Below are 16,517 nucleotides of genomic sequence, written 5' to 3'. Positions count from 1 at the left end.
ATGTTATTAATAATTCTCATACTGGTACTGGAACAATTACACATTATCTGATTTCCGAATGCTGAAAATCTATATAAAAACTATGTGAAGAACAAGCTTAGTTGTCTTTCAGTGCAAGAAGCCACAAAAGCTTAACTCCAAATTTGAGACTTTATTTATCAAAGCTCTGTCAGCACATCAGAAATTGTTAGGCCATGAACCTTTCTACATCAGGACGTTTCACTGTTATGATAGATGAAAGCAACGATGTCAGCAGTAACAAGAAGGTCTACATCATGATTAGGAATTTTGATAGAGACTCAAGACTTGAAAAAAAATGATCTTTTGGCAAAACCCATCTAAAAATGCTGAAAGGCTTTTGCATCTCTTAATTAGTTTTCATTGACTCCCACATTGCACAGACATGACAGAATGCTTCTGACTCGGCACTTACAGAGATAAGCCAGCCACACTTATGAGTAAAAAGTGCTGGCCATTCCGTATAACCTCCCATGCGTGTCACTTCCATACATGTGACATATAAGAAGAATGATGTCAAGGCCATTCTCTAGCCAGTGGGGATGTGTTGATTAACAACTCCAGCTGCCATGCCAATACAAATTGAAGAGAGGAACAGTCAGAAAAATACAGCAATGTTCCTCCTCCTGCCATCGTGATCAATGGAAGATAAAAAGGTGAAAAGAATTACGAAATTCTTCTTCTGGTAAAGGAATTACCATTTCATAGTTATTTTATCATCAGCTTTGAGTTGAATGACAAAGAAGCCGAAGTTTTTATGCATTAGGAGGGACTTGATTTTTCTCCTCTGCTTAAAAATTGACTGTTATATTGAGATTGCATATTTGTTCTACAATCTCATCAACTGCAACAAACAGGGATGGAACAGGAAGACTCAACTTCAGTATTAACATAGACACTCACGTCTGCCGAAAATATAAAGTAATTATTTTGCATATCGCACCACTAGCCAGAAACTCCAGTGATAAACCAAACTTTACTGCATTTTGCATTAATCACGTAAAATATGCCCAGTTATTAAAAAACAGTAAGCACACAGACATAAACATAGCCAGGGAAAATAGAAAAAACAAGGATAAAAAAGCCAGTTCAAGGAAGGAGGAAAAGATAAAATTATACATATGTTTTATGTATATATGAAAGAAAGGGAGGAAATACTTTTTTTTTTTTTTTTTTAACTGAGAATAAATTTGGCTACATAAGGGAAACTAAAACATGTTGCATGTGAAAAGGGGAAGAAGTGTACGGGAATGCAGTGAGACTACTCTTTGCAGTGTTATTATTATAGCTCTTAGAACTGTAAATAGAAATAGTTTGATATTATTTCATTTTTTTCAAATTCTCACTGCTAATGTATGTAACTTTATTGTTAGACATGTTTAATATCACAACCAGCCCAAAGTTGAGACATCATAGTTGGAAGACTGGTAAGTCACTTTTATAAAGTCTCCCAGTGCTGAAATTTTCTGATAACACAGTTGGATGAGGTGTCAAATACAGATTTGATTCCTGATTAAATTAAGCACATAAGCAAACATTAGAGTCCTACTCCGAAAATTGGAATTAGAAGCTACTTCTTTTCACATAAAGATCTTATTCTCAAGTCCTTAACAAAGAAAATGGTTTTATCTCTAAAATTTTAAATTTATGCTCCCTCTGATGTGAGGAACAGAAACAGCCTGCATCCTCCCTAATGAGATCAATTACCAAATGCGAGAAAAAGCATTTTAACCAACTGAAATTGGAAGTTTATTGATTATCAAGTAGAGCCACATTTAAACATCTTTGGACCAGATCTCATCTCTCCATATTTCCACATCAATGACAAAAACAATGATGCCCTGACTGTTAGGGAATCCAACTAATTAAAAACAAACAACCAACAACAAAAAACACACTACTACACAGCTCCCTCAGTCTTAAAAATTAACCACTGGGGATGGAGACACATGTTTTTTCTGAAACACAAATGTGGACATGGTGCTTTGGGACATGGTTTAGTGGTGGACTCGACAGCGTTAGGTTGATGGTTGGACTTGATGATCCTATGGGTCTTTTCCAACCTAAATGTGTCTATGATTCTCAATATTTCATTGAAAGCACATATATGATCAGCTGCCACTTAGAGCCTAAAGTATCTTACGAGGAAAAAGATCACCCTCATTGTGTCCCACACTAGAGAGTCAATCTAAATCTAACAGAGAAGCAGTGTTTTTAAGACAGAAACACAGATACTTTTTTTTTTTTTTTTTTTACAGGTACTTGTAACTTGTAATTGTTCTCTTGATGCCTGATACATACAAAAAAAATAACATTTTTCAGATGAAATACATAAGTTACATGATCTGAAGCAGGAAGCACACAATGTATTTTCATAAATCTCAAAAACAGAAGTCACAACAGAAACGTTTAAAAAAAAAGTGGTGCAAAATATTTAAAGACCTACTCGTCAGAGGACTATTAGGAAAAAAGAAACTGTCTTCAAAAGAAACAGTCTTATATACTGTCAATATGATGCTATATACTATGTATCATTACACACATTTTTACAGGCACAGCAGGAAAAAAACGTGAATTGACTTAACCATAAGATCATTTTAGAAATTGAAAGACAGGTTTTGCCTACAAATACAGGTTAAAGATCACAATCTATTATGACTCTGTACTCCCTCACCCAAGATATTATCTTCTTTAGGTACAAGAGTGTACTACTTTAGGGACTGGAATATTCTGCTATCACCACAAAATAAGTCAGCACAGTACCAAGTTCAGCAAACACACATATTCTTTGGCGGGCCAACCAACAGAGAATTGAAACTGTTTAACACTAGAGATTACAGCTCTTGCTTTTCCTTTCCAGGTAACAAACATAGGCTCCTGCACTGCCATCTGTCACACAAAACAGAACAGACCACAATACTTCTTTTACATACTGCATAATCCTTAGAACATACTGCCAGATTCCCTCTTCTGTATTTCACGATATATAGTCTCCAGTTCTGTCCTCAAGAACCATGTAGTCTGCCGGTTTTACTACAGAAGAAACACATTCACATCTGAGTGAGACAGGGAGTTGTGATTAACAAATACCTACTAATATGAGCTAAACACTAGTAATACTTAAGAAAAATATAACAGGACATGAAGAAGCTGACAATAAAATAACCCTTTTGCAATTCAAATATTCCATCTTCATTCCCATTTTATAGTGCTTAGTAAAATATTTTAAGTAACAAATATTGTAGCAAACTGTACTGGTTTATGTCTCTACTACATTTAGATTGGAAGGCTGCACTTATTAATCACAGTGAAAATTACAAGATAATGAATCATACAGTACATTTCCTAGTTACATGTGTAATGAAGGCAGCGTTACTTTTTGAAACAACCAAAGATGTAAAAATGAGGTGTTATTACTGACAGACTGCAGTTTTATTTCTTTGTATATTTAGTTTCTGAACTTCACTGCATGACCAAAAAGAGGTACTGAAGCTGGAAGACTAACTTGAATGTTACCTTTGTTCCCTACCTTGTTAAACACTCATTTTCCTTATTTTCAAAATCACTGTATGCTTACATATCGCTTTGTATGTTCCTTATATATGAAGAAATAGAGATTGATTATTAAAAGGTGGAATTACAACCATCAAAAATGAAACTAGTAAACATGTTTTTATCAAACTAGAACACCAACTCTGAACTAACAATTACACTTTGGAGAAAAATAAAAAGTTTCACACAGGTCAATGCATGATCCATCAATCTTATCAAATGCAAAATACAAGCTCGTATCACTGAAAAAAAATGATAGCACAAACGGACACCTTCATTTGTTTAGCCCCCAACTGCCAAGAAACATAACAAGAGCCCTGAGGCATACTTAGCTGATTTATCAGATCACATGATAAACACAGGTGTAAGATACATGACCTGAGAAAACCCACGCTGGTGGGTGAAATCCGGTTCAGGGGGCTTCCTAGCCACAAAACCCTGCTAGAGTTAAGTAGCTGAGCCTACTACGCAACACCGTGGAACAGAGAACTTCATCCCCTGACAGCAAGCAAAATACAGGCACTGAGAAAACCAAGAAGCAAACATGCAACCGGAGTCAGATGCATGAATCTGCATGCTACACAAGTATCAACAGACACGCAACAACTGTATTTCTGATAAGAAAAGACTTCCCTTCTCTTAAATAGCCCTCACGTACTGTATTAACTTAAGCCAATACTGTCATTCACACCGTGGCTCTGTAATACCAGGTTAGGAAGATATTACACGTACAACTGATTCATTCTTAGTTGGACTCATTTAGCCTACTTTTCCTCACAGAATGCGTTGGGGTCGGTAGGGACCTCCGGCTCCGTTGGGTCCAACCCCAGCTCAAGCAGGGCCACCCAGAGCAGGGCACCCAGGACCACATTCCAGATGGGTGTTTTAAGATCTCCAAGGAGGAGACTCCACAACCTCCCCATGCACCCTGTGTCAGTGCTCCGTCACCCACACAGTGAAAATGAACAGGTGTTTCCTGATCATCAAACGGAGCCTCCTGTTCCACTCTGTCCCCACTGCCTCTTGTCCTGTCACTGGACACCACTGAAAAGCGCCCGATCCTGCCTTCTTTGCTGCCTCCTTCCTATGAAGAACTCGCACTCTGATAAGACCCCCCCTTGAGCCTTCTCCTCTCCAGGCTAACCAGTCCCTCCTCTCTCAGCCTTTCCTCATAGCAGAGGTGCTCCAGTCCCTCTTCTTTGTCGTTGTGGCCTTCACTGGACTTTCTTCAGTAGCTCCGCATCTTCCTCGTACCTGGGAGCCCAGAACGGGTCACAGAACTCCACATTCTGACAAATTTTAATTCTGTCTTTCAACACATATTTAACTATATTTAAAATAGTGTTAGGATTTTCCCACAGCAAAAGGAATTATAGTAACCACTAACTCAAAGAAACAGAAACTGCATACGGATGTTTCTCCATGCTATTGGAAAACTTCTTCTGCTGTACTATTGAACAGAAACCATTGACAGCGTTGTAGAACCAAAACAGACTACAAGACTTCATGGAAGTTGGAAGTGTAAAGCAAATTAGTCATTTAGTCTTGTACTAGTCGAAAGAAATTGAGAATTACACAAGAGCGATGATGGTCTCAGCTGACAGGAGTGAGAATGTGTTGCTTTTTTTTTCCCCATACGCCCCCTTCTCCTTTCCCAGCAGCCACGTCTTGATGAAGTGATGATGTGATTCTTGGCCACAAGAGAACTGCCCTCTTGGAATGGCAAGTTAAAAAAAAAAAAAAAAAAGTGGTGAACTATGTATGCACAAAGTAAGTCTAAAAATAAAGAGCTAGTGGTAGCCACAAATTTTAACTTCAAACTGCTCATGTATTAACTTCATTTCTTAATTTCACTACTCTAGTGCAACAGCAATGGACTGGCCTCTGATAACAGGAAGCAAAGTACAGCATGGGTTACAGCAAGTCTGAAGACTTCATGAACGATCACTTGATGAAAAGAACTATAGCTTTGTGTTTCAGACAATTGTAATGATTTTCTCTCTGCTCCCCTACTCTTTCTGGGCAAAAATATGCTTACAAGTACTTTCTCCTGGTCTGCAAGTTTTCAGGTTCAGAGTAACAACAGAGTTTTGACTCAAGTTTCTGCGAAGGATGACAAGATAATCTGTGAACCTGTAAAAGAAAGTTGTCTGCCCAGCAACAGAAAGAGAAAATATTGCAAAGAAAGGGCACTAAAAGCGTTGGAAGGGATCACTGTAGAACACAATGGAGCGCAAGTCGCAAGCTGGGGGTATTCTGAACATATCCAATGTTTCTTGTTAGAATATCTTTGTTTTTTCACTTCTTAAAGGCTGGAGCTTGAACTAAAGGATGAAACTTCTACCACTGTTTAGCACTGATTTAATTCTGCTGTTAAAGGAGTTCAAAGGACTTCTAACATGAACGAACACCAGTAGAAACGGTAAACATTTCTTAAATCTCATCCTAGTCATCACTTAACATCTGAGTATCTGGATACACACAAAAAAAAATGTCGCTATTTTATAATAATCCATTCTGGAATAATTTTGTCACAGAATCATAGAATATCCTGAATTGGAAGAGCCCCTTAAGGATCATCGAGCCTAAATCCCGGCACCACACGAGTCTACCCAAAAATTCACACCATATGACTAAGCGCACAGCCCAAATGTTTCTTAAACTCCGACAGGCTTGGTGCAGTGACTCCTTCCCTGGGGAGCCTGCTCCAGTGCACGAGAACCCTCTCAGTGAAGAACCTCTTTCCTGATATCCAGCCTGATATAAACAAAGTTTCTTTCACAAACAAACTAGTTTTATTCTAGAAGTAAAGATGTTCAAGATTTACATTTGTTTAAAACTTAACTCACCTGCTTTCAGTTTATCTACAAACCCCTTATGATCTGACCCCTGGTGTTTCTCGGTGTCCCATAAAGAACAACTCAGAAAGCAAACCACAGGAAATTTGAAAATGTATCAGACCATACTCTTTAAACAATGCTACGTCTGATTATTTCATTGGCTGCTATTAATAAAAAAAAAAGGGGGGGGGTAATTTAAATGACTTGTTAAAAAAAACAAAGTCCTGTAAAGTTGAAGTCTTTTTCTTTCATACTTACACTGTTAGAAACTAGTTAAATATACCAGTCTAATTGCATCTAACTTTTGTAATCTAAATACTGAAACCTGTTTTTCAGCAATGGTATGACGACTCCTTCTCTAACATCAACAGCAGTTAGTCATTGCCACATGCATGAACCAGTGTAATTTATATTGTAATAAAGCTGCTACTCACACAGGCATTTTAATGTCTGACAAACAGGTCTGAATCTTGCTAATCAGGTTTACAGTTTAGAACTTGGAAATGAATCAATTATGACCTATCGCTCCACTGAAACCCAGTCCAGGATACTTAAAAAAAGAAAAAAAAACCTTCACTTGCATTAAATAATTGCTACATGACTTTTTAAACCCTGTGATTTTCATTTACATTTAACTAAATTAAAGTAATAATAATAAATCCTGCTTTTATTGATGAAACCACAATCAGCTGTCCATATACTAACCACACAGTCAGTTTTACAGGTAGTTGCTAAGCACACAAACTGTGGTTCTGAAAAATCCTCAACTGAAATGAAAGCTATGGAAAACTGTGTACACATGTCATATAAAGGCAAGTTTGTGTTTTACACATCAATGCAAATGTTTGTTCTCTTATGTACAACTGGAATGAAAAGATAACAAATCAATGTGATTCACATTAGCGTATCTGTGCCCACAGTAAGAAATACACATGAACTTATATAACAATGATTCTAAGGAAATTTCACCAACAGAAATATTTGATTGCTTATTATTTGTAGTTACATATGTAACTATCATTCTAATCACGTTACTTAAAAGTCAGCTACATGTTTTAATTAAAAAATCACAACAAATTAAAGGTAATCTGAAAAAAGTATTTTGATCCAAAAAGTAAACCTTAATACCTAGTATCCACATTCTCTATTATACACATAACACACGTAAAAAGGTATAAAGCAAAAGCCACAGACAATAAATTTGCAGTTACTACAGGTTTTGTTAAAGGCATACAACTTTTGAGGTGTGAGGAAAAAAAAATCTCCTATGAGCAAAGTGTTCCTTTGATGGTCCTTCGTACTTTCGTACTGCCATAAACCAGACCCTGCCCAAGAAAGACAAGCCACCTGGCAAGGACAGTGATCACAGAGTAGATACACACGCAGGACAGCACGCAGATGCTGATGAATCAGAACTGCTTTGGGCAGAGCAGAAGTAGCACCAATCCTGCCTACCATTTCCTCAGCTGGCAGGTTTAAAAGCTCCACGTCTTTCTACAAGACTGTAGAAATATATCTTTGAACGTCCAGCCCACTTTCAATTATGGTTGAAAATGAATTGCAAACTGAAGTTACCACATGGAATGAACAAGCACATGGACAAAAGGGTGAACAGACAGTGTGATCATATCATCGTACATGTACTGGCAACAAGCACTTAAAAGGGGAAAGGGCCACAGAGGAATCTCCTGTGTAAATAGCAAGCCACTGGATTTTATCAGAAATTACTTGTCCCATTTCATAAAAAAAAAAAAAAAAATCTGAAATCAACCTGTTTATAGTAAAGTGTATAAACACAAGTTAATCTACAGCTCCAAGGCTCTGCATCCAAGACAAAAATTTTTAAAGATTTTCAAAAGTCTACATTATGTAGAATCAGCATTCCAGAGTGTTTCATTTTTTAACTAACACCATTTTAATGCATCAAAATTAGCTTTTTAATTGGGATGGTACCTGACATCATTAAGAACTACAATGCGACTACTGTGCACACAAAGCCAAACTTTTACATATAAAACAATTCAAGTATTATATTCACTGGATAAGCAGACACGTATGATTACTTTCCTGCTTTCTCTAACAATTTTTCTCTGGGAAAGGTTGGGCTTTGTTTGTTTGTAGGAGTGTGCTAAACTTGGCATCTGCCTAGAATATGAAGGGAAAAAGAAAAAAGAAAATTTAATCTCAGGTTTCTCTGACTACTGTTATTCACTGTAAGTGGGGCAAAACATTTTTCATAGTAACAAAAATACCAGTTAATTAGAAGATAGTTTAAATCCAGTAGTTTTTGCTGTTCGCTTTTATTTTTTTTATTTTAAATGGGTAAAGATGCAATAGGCCTTCTCTAAAGTAGATGCAAACTCCGTGCCTCAGCTACTGCAAGCCCCACAGGACATAAGTAGCTTCATCATTTTTATTTCTTACTTCAGCCAAACATTCATTTAACTGAACTTAACTGCCACTTACTTGCAATACTCTAAGTCTTTAGGATAACAGCTTTTTCCATTTAATATGATGTCAACAACCTAGTCCTCAAGATGACTACCATTTTTTAAGTCATAATTCACAGGAAATTGGTACTATTCATATAACAGTTGGGATTACTGCACTGCTAACAATTACTTCCCAAAGAAGTGAAAGAACTTGTATTGGCTAACTAACTAACCCATTTTTGCACCTTAAACACTTTTGCTAGTAGTTTCACAGCATGACCATTTCTAAAATTCTGCACTACATTGAAGAAAGTTTCTCTTAAAGTTGCTAAAAGTGTCTTTAAATACATCCAAGACAAATCTTTATTTAAAGAGGAGCTATGCGTTCACAAAAAATAAAACTCCTTTTTTAACAAAGTTTTAACAACATGCTTGCAAAACCTTGCTCAAACATTTTCTTCCTCTATAAAACATTTCATGTCAGCACCTTTGACATTGTTTCAGACAGTTTGGGACTTAAAAACCTGTTATGCAAATACAGAATTCCAATTTTAAAATGTAGAAAGCATATACAGAAAAATAATTTTTTGTGTTGGTTTTTTTTTTTTTGAGATGTGCTTCAATTTTTTCATCTAATATGTAAATCATTGTATTTTAGCTATAATATATATGATGCATACTAAAAAATTGCTTTTTGCAACTGTGGTCCCAATATTTAAATATGCTAATACACACAAACACCTTCTACACACTATCCAAAGTTTAAATACATTTTCTAAAACTGAGGAAGAATCAGCTCCAGTTGTCAAACAAACATTCAAATACAACAGTAACTATCCAAAGTCATCACAGCAAATAGTCTATGGTGTCAAACGTTCTCTTAAACCCCTATAATTTTTTTAAGCAGTTATAGAATTGTAGAACATTGTCAGTGCTCTAGGAATTTGTAAAACTCCTCTAGGAGTGATTTAACAGTTGAGGCCTAGAAGAATACAGTCCATGGTCCAAACATTTGTTCACACAAAGTTTCAACAGAAATTGCTTTGACTGCATGTCACTGTTTTTTATAATCTTGTATTTGGCTAAAGCACATGTTGTTTTGCTTATAAGACACCTCTGTAGTTTGGTCTAAATTTTACTTACATCTACCAAAAGTTACCTAAATCCATGCCTGAGAGATATTTTTGGAGACATGCAGCATAGTCCAAAATGTTTGGGCTTAGGATTTAATGGAAAGGCATACAATCTTTTTTAAGAGAACACATTTATATATCAAATCCTGAAATCATTTCCCAGAAGCTAAAATGAAGCTGCTTTTCAACATTTTCTATTGACACATTAATCTGACTACTCACGGCCTTGCCCTGACGTTCAGAATGAAAACATCGTTCTTAAGTGCTCTTTTTCCATGTCAGATGATTCACAAAAGGTAAGTGAGAGTTGCCAGAGTGATTTAAGTATTTATGTTATCCTCCCTTCTAAAACATCTGCTCCCATGGAAAGAGAAGGAGAAACTAAGCCAGAATCCTCCCAACTTCAGTTGCTGGCTGCTGCTGGTTCCCAGTTCGGCTTTTGCTCCCATGGCAACTCACATGGCAGCAGGAAAAACAAGCAGAGAGGATAAACAACAGCTTAGGTAGAAGTGCTACTCACAAAAAAAAAAAAAAAAAAGACCTCTGTACTCCAAAACACTAATAAACTACAAAATTATAAGCAGAAGGAGAGAAGTCAAAAAATAGGTCTGCAAAAATAACTACAGAAGTATGATCTGGAGCATCAAACTCTTAATTTATACAAGAATCTGCACAGCATGAAAATTCATCACCCAGCAAAAATCCTTCACACACACCCCATATAAGAACACACGTACTGTGCCATACGCATAGTCCTCATTCATTTGCTCATGCAAATCTGGCACCGTAATCGATGGGCTTGTCCCAAGCTCCTATTTTAGAACAGAAATTGCTTTTGTTCTCTCTCCATTTTTCTCCTTCTGAGCAGCTCAGTCTCGAGTTGCCACAGGCAGCGGAGATTACATCTACAATACTCTCGGCAAGTACTACACCCAGTCACTGCTAAACCTGGCCACTGGCTCAAGACAAAAAAGAAATGAGGCTTCTGATTGAACAAAACTGCAATCACATCTCTGCCAGTACAATACTGCAAAACATAAAGGATTCCTTTGGTCTGTTTATTTTTTAACTGCCTTTTCATGGGCTTATTTTTTTTCTGAGCACCTTTCTCCTTTGATCCTCAAGTTCAACAAAGTTCAACAAAGGCAAGTCCTGCACCTAGGAAGAATAACCCCAAGCACCAGTCCAGGCTGGGTGCTGACCTGCTGGAGTGCAGCTCTGCAGAGAGGGACCTGGCAGCCCTCGTGGACAGCAGGCTGACCGGGAGGGAGGCAACAATGTGCCCTTGTGGCCAAGAAGGCCGAGGGGATGCTGGGCTTTATTTAAGGGTGTTGCCAGCGGGTCAGGGGAGGTGATCCTCCCCAGCCGCTCGGCCCTGCATGAGGCCACACGTGGAGTATTGTGCCCAGTTCTGGGCACCCCAGTACCAGAGGGACATACAACTACTGGAGCGAGTTCAGAGGAGGGCTGCCAGGATGATGAGGGGACTGGAGCACCTGTCACACAAGGACAGGCCGAGAGAGCTGGGCCTGTTTAGCCTGGAGAAGAGAAGACTGAGGGAAGCCCTCATCCATGGGTATAAATATCTGAGGGGAGGGTGTCAAGAGGGTGGAGCCAGTTTCTTTTCAGTTGTGCCCAGCAAGAGGATGAGAGGCAACAGGCACAAACTGAAGCACAGGAGGCTCCATCTCAATATGACAGGGCACCTCTTTACCGGAAGGGTGACCGAGCACTGGCAAAGGTTGCCCAGAGAGGTTGTGGAGTCTCCCTCTTTGGAGATATTCAGAACCCGCCTGGATGCCATCCTGCGCAACGTGCTCTGGGTGATCCTGCTTGGCAGGGGGGGTTGGACCCGATGATCTTCAGAGGTGCCTTCCAACCTCAGCCATTCTCGGATTCTGTGGAGCTATCAGTATAGAACAGTTCAGTCAGAAGGGGCCTTCAAAGATCATCTTGTCCAATTCTCTCGAAGGTAAACAAATACTGGAATGTCCTGGGTGGGGACTAAGCTCACAAGTGTTGCAAACCTCTTAATGACCTCACATGTGATATACCTAAGACACAGACACACATGGGTATAGAGAAGAAAAGGAATATCGGAAAAATCTGTAAGGTTTGAAGTTACATTACTTAAAATTATTCTGTACCATGTTAATGGAAGAATGCACGTTAACAAACTCAGTGCAAAAGAGTACAGTAAGGAACCAAAACTGAAGGACAGGACAATTAGAGATGACTGAAGAAACCTGGTAAACGATCACAAGCCAAAGATGTTTACAGTTCAATCCCTCACAAAAAATAAATAAAATTAAATTAAAAATAAAAATTAAAATTAAAATCTCTGTAGTTATTAGGATCATATATGTATTTTTATATTTTGGCATCTATTAATTCATCTACACAAGTTACCAAAGACCACACTAACATTTATAAGAACAATATAAACAGCAACAGTAATTCTGAATGAAGAAGGTACAGATCCTCCACTCCGAAATCACAAGTATAATGATTTCACAAATGTAACATGACATTTGAATCACTGTTCAGCAGCCACTGACAGACACCTTATATTAACTTACCTGATCATTCTAAGTACATTGCAATTTTCATCACTACAGCATCCAAGGATGATCCTGCAATTTAACCAGTCATCACGTGGAAAGCACTAGCTCTTGTTTTATGTTAACCAGCTATCGGGTTTTGTTTCACCAGGTGATTTTAGTTAAAATAATTTATTTCAGTCATACTTGAAATGTCCAGAATTTGTTTTTTATTTACTTCCTCTATGCCAAGTATGAGTTTATAGCAATTGGTCACATAGCCCAAGATGAAGACAACTGTTTACTCTCATCTTATATGGAAAACATTCCATAACTGATGATTCCTTTCGGTATTATTTGCTTTTTCTTCTCCTACTTGACACAAGGTGACCTGAAGTAATGCAGTAGCTTACATGTTTTCCATTCCGTTCTTTATTCTTTTCCCAGCAACATGTCACATTTGCATTTTGACTGCTGTTCAACCGGTACTTTTAACCGAACAATGCACCAACTCCAATATTGCTATGTGATTTCAGGTAATTATTTTAGAATGCATCACTGTGCGTGTTTAGTTAGTGATGGCCGCTTCTCTCTGCTCCATGTATATCACCCCATATTAACCTGTGATGAATTTCAGGCAGCCACTTTGTATCCTGGGACTCTTCGAGTTCATTCTGACCTCTCCATAAGCATAGTGCTTCTTCACCACGGTAAAACTTTCTTTTGTCAACAGAAAAACTCAGCCCAGAGTATAACTATAATAGTTTCAAATTACCTCACTAGAAGAAAAATCACGCATTTTAAACAAGCCATCAAAAATTCTGACATCACTTATTGTAAAGACAGGCAACCCAATAAAAGAAATCAATATGGATCTCATGGATTTTAAGTATGTGGTTTGAAAACACATTCTGGAAGGTCTTAATTTACTCTTGATCTGCACGTGGCTGTTATCTTTTCAGAGTAAAACTTTATGAATAAATCAGAATTTAAATCAAACTCCATAAAGCATTTAGTGACATCACACTAAACCCAACATTTTCTTACAAAATTGAGCAACCTGATCAAGTGGGTGGCATCCCAACTTCAGCCTGCCAGATGTCAACTGGGAATATCACATAGCTGAGACAAGCAAATCCAGGAAATTCCTGAAGCACCCTGACGATAACTTCTTGTTACAGGTACTAAGAGAGCCAACTAGAAGGTGCCCCTCTGGACCTCTTGCTTGTAAACTTGGAGGGTGTGGTGGGTGAAGTGGTGACAGGGGGCTGTCTTGGCCATAGCGACCATGAGGTAGTTGAATTCAAAATCTTTGGTGACAGGAAGCAAACTGCCACCAAAACTTCAACTCTGAATTAGAGGAGAGCAGACTTCAGACTGCTCAGGGAACTAGTCAGTAAGGTCCCCTGGGAAACTGCTTTTAAAGACACTGGGGTCCATCAATGCTGGTCGGTTTTTAAGCACCACCTCTTAAGAGCACAGGAACAGGCAATTCCAAAATCTCAGAAGTCAATCGGGAGGGGCAGAAGGATGGCTTGGCTGAGCAGGGATCTTCTTCAAGAGCTTAGGCAGAAAGTGTATGGCCACTGGAAGCAAGGTCGGGTGACATGGGAGGACTACAGGGATACTGCTCGCCTTTGTAGAGAGAGAATTCGGGTGGCCAAAGCTCAATTAGAGTTGAAGCTGGCCAGCAGTGTCGGGGACAATAAAAAAGGCTTTTTTAAGTATGTTAATGGGAAAAGGAAGACCAGGGCAAACATTGGTCTGATACTTGATGAGGACGCTCGCCTCAAAAACAGGGATATCGACAAAGCACAGATGTTTAATGCATTTTTCGTCTCGTCAACACCAGTGACGGGCTCTGGGACCCCACCCCAGCCCATGAGTTGAAGAACCGTGACTGTAGGAACGATAAACTCCCAGTTAACCCCAACCTTGTGCAGGATTTGCTGCTCCACCTGGATGCATACAAGTCCATGGGGCCTGATGGGATTCATCCCAGAGTACTCACTGACCTGCCTGATGTCATTGTGGGGCCTCTCTCAATTACTTTTCAACCGTCTTGGGAATCTGGAGAGGTCCCAGTTGTCTGGAAGCTGGGACAGGGGAGGGTCAGGCTGGGGGTTAGGGAAAGGTTCTGCACCCAGAGGGTGGTTGGGCACTGGGACAGGCAGTGGTCATGGCACTCAGACACATGGTCTGATTTTTTTTATTTGGGGGGGGGGGGGGGGGGATCGTTTGGGGACCCAGGAGTTGGATTCAATGATCCTTGTGGGTCCCTTCCAACTCAGATATTCTATGGCCCCTGCCCGTGGCAGGGGGATGGAACTACATGATCTTTAAGGTTCCCTCCAACCCTAACCACACTATGATTCTATGATATATATATATATATATATACACACACACATACATGAAGCAATCTGATGCCCCTTACTCTTTTTAACACAAGATTTTAGAGTCAATTTGGCATCTTTTTGTCCAGTAGCACCATAACTGTAAGTATGGATCTTCAAGAAACAAGTAGTATCTAACTTCAATTATGATACTGCAGAGTAATAAGTCACAGCCAGTGGGCTCAGGGCTAGACAGGCCCAATCACCACGCCAACCGCAAAAGAAACTAACTTCTTGAAAAGATGGTTAAAGAGACACAAAATGAAAGAACCCTTTTCCCCCTTTTTTGAGGGGAACACTTTAGTTTCGACAAAAAAAAAAAAAAAAGGCATTATCTGATTCTGTCAATGTCCTTCCACAGCTACATTCAACAACTCAGGTACCAATCATTTACTGATCATCCTTTTTTCTCCAAGTAAACTATCACAAACCTTAGAATTAAAAAATACGCATGAAAAATTTGAAGATTAGCCATACAAACAAATATCCCCTCTTACCAAGCCAGAGAAACCTTTCAACACAGTAGTACACCACCATACATCCAAAACGATACATGAATCTTCCTTTCTACCTTAACATTCTGACCTCCTAAGTAACATAAGACAATATAGGTAACTGCTCCACACTGTTCCTTTGTTAGGCTGGTAGGAACTCTACCAGATCTACCCATCTGTCCAATGCTGTATTTACACAGTGCTCACAATGCGTATCTTGAGTCTGACTGAATCTTAACATAAAAATGCAACTTTTGCTCAGAAAGATCTATTCTGTATAGTTCGAAAATTCTTCTGAAACAACTCTGAAAAAAACATTTGTTGGTCACTGCTTTCCACAAGCAGCAGAATTCACGCTAAGCAACATACTACAACTTGCAGTGACATTTTCAACCAAAAATACTGATTTACTATTTCTGTATTACCTTCTGTGCTGGGTCACCCACAGAAATTTGCAAGGGTTTTTTTTCCTAAAAAGTTCTTAAGTCACTGTTATAAAGAAACATTTGAAATTTGGCACCAAAATACCTCTTTAAAATTTACTCAAACTTCTGCAGTAAACCATAAGGGATTTATTGAGTTATGAATCACTCAAATTACGTATGGAAATTTTGTAGGGGCTGCTAAAGAATAAAATTCTTGTATGTAAATAAAACACGATGAAGATCTACATACATTACCAAACTAAACTAGCACTCAAGTATTATCGCCTATGCTGCTGGAAGCAACAGGGAAAACAAACACTGAAGAATGTACCCTTCTCCCAGTCCAAGTTTTATAAAAATGAATAGAATGCAGGCCAGTTCCGTTGAGGTCAACGTATGAAGCAAATTAAGTCACTCAGCCTTCCTAACTGTGTTAGAGATCCCACTAAACTGCATTTTAAACTTCTCCTAAAACAGACAAAACAGATCACTGCACTAGGTGACTGCTCCTGTATTTATACTAGGCACTCTACAAGATACCAAAACTACAATAAATTATATAAATAAAGCACTTACAGCCAAAGAAATAAAAAAGGGCAGTTGCCCCCCTTACGCGCCTGTTTGGATGATACAGGCTTTACGTTACTAACAGATGTCTCAAAATATACTATTAATTTATACAACTGA

General features: G+C 38.5%; 1 protein-coding gene and 1 long non-coding RNA gene across 17 annotated transcripts in view; both read right to left on the bottom strand.

Annotated features, from left to right (window-relative positions):
• Window positions 1–16,517, bottom strand: part of BAZ2B (bromodomain adjacent to zinc finger domain 2B) — a 142,785-nt gene that overhangs the window by 109,603 nt on the left and 16,665 nt on the right. The gene's annotated exons all lie outside the window — the stretch shown is intronic.
• On the bottom strand, window positions 1,208–10,191 carry LOC310901686. Its single transcript, XR_014586034.1, has 2 exons — window positions 3,548–10,191; window positions 1,208–3,051 (listed from the first exon to the last, which is right to left on the bottom strand). It is a non-coding gene; the product is annotated as an uncharacterized lncRNA (long non-coding RNA).

The sequence above is a fragment of the Anser anser genome, assembly GCF_964211835.1.
Source record: "Anser anser genome assembly, chromosome: 6".
Lineage (NCBI taxonomy): Eukaryota > Metazoa > Chordata > Aves > Anseriformes > Anatidae > Anser > Anser anser.
Note: the sequence above shows the minus strand (reverse complement) of the source record. Positions and strands in the feature narration are given on the sequence as shown.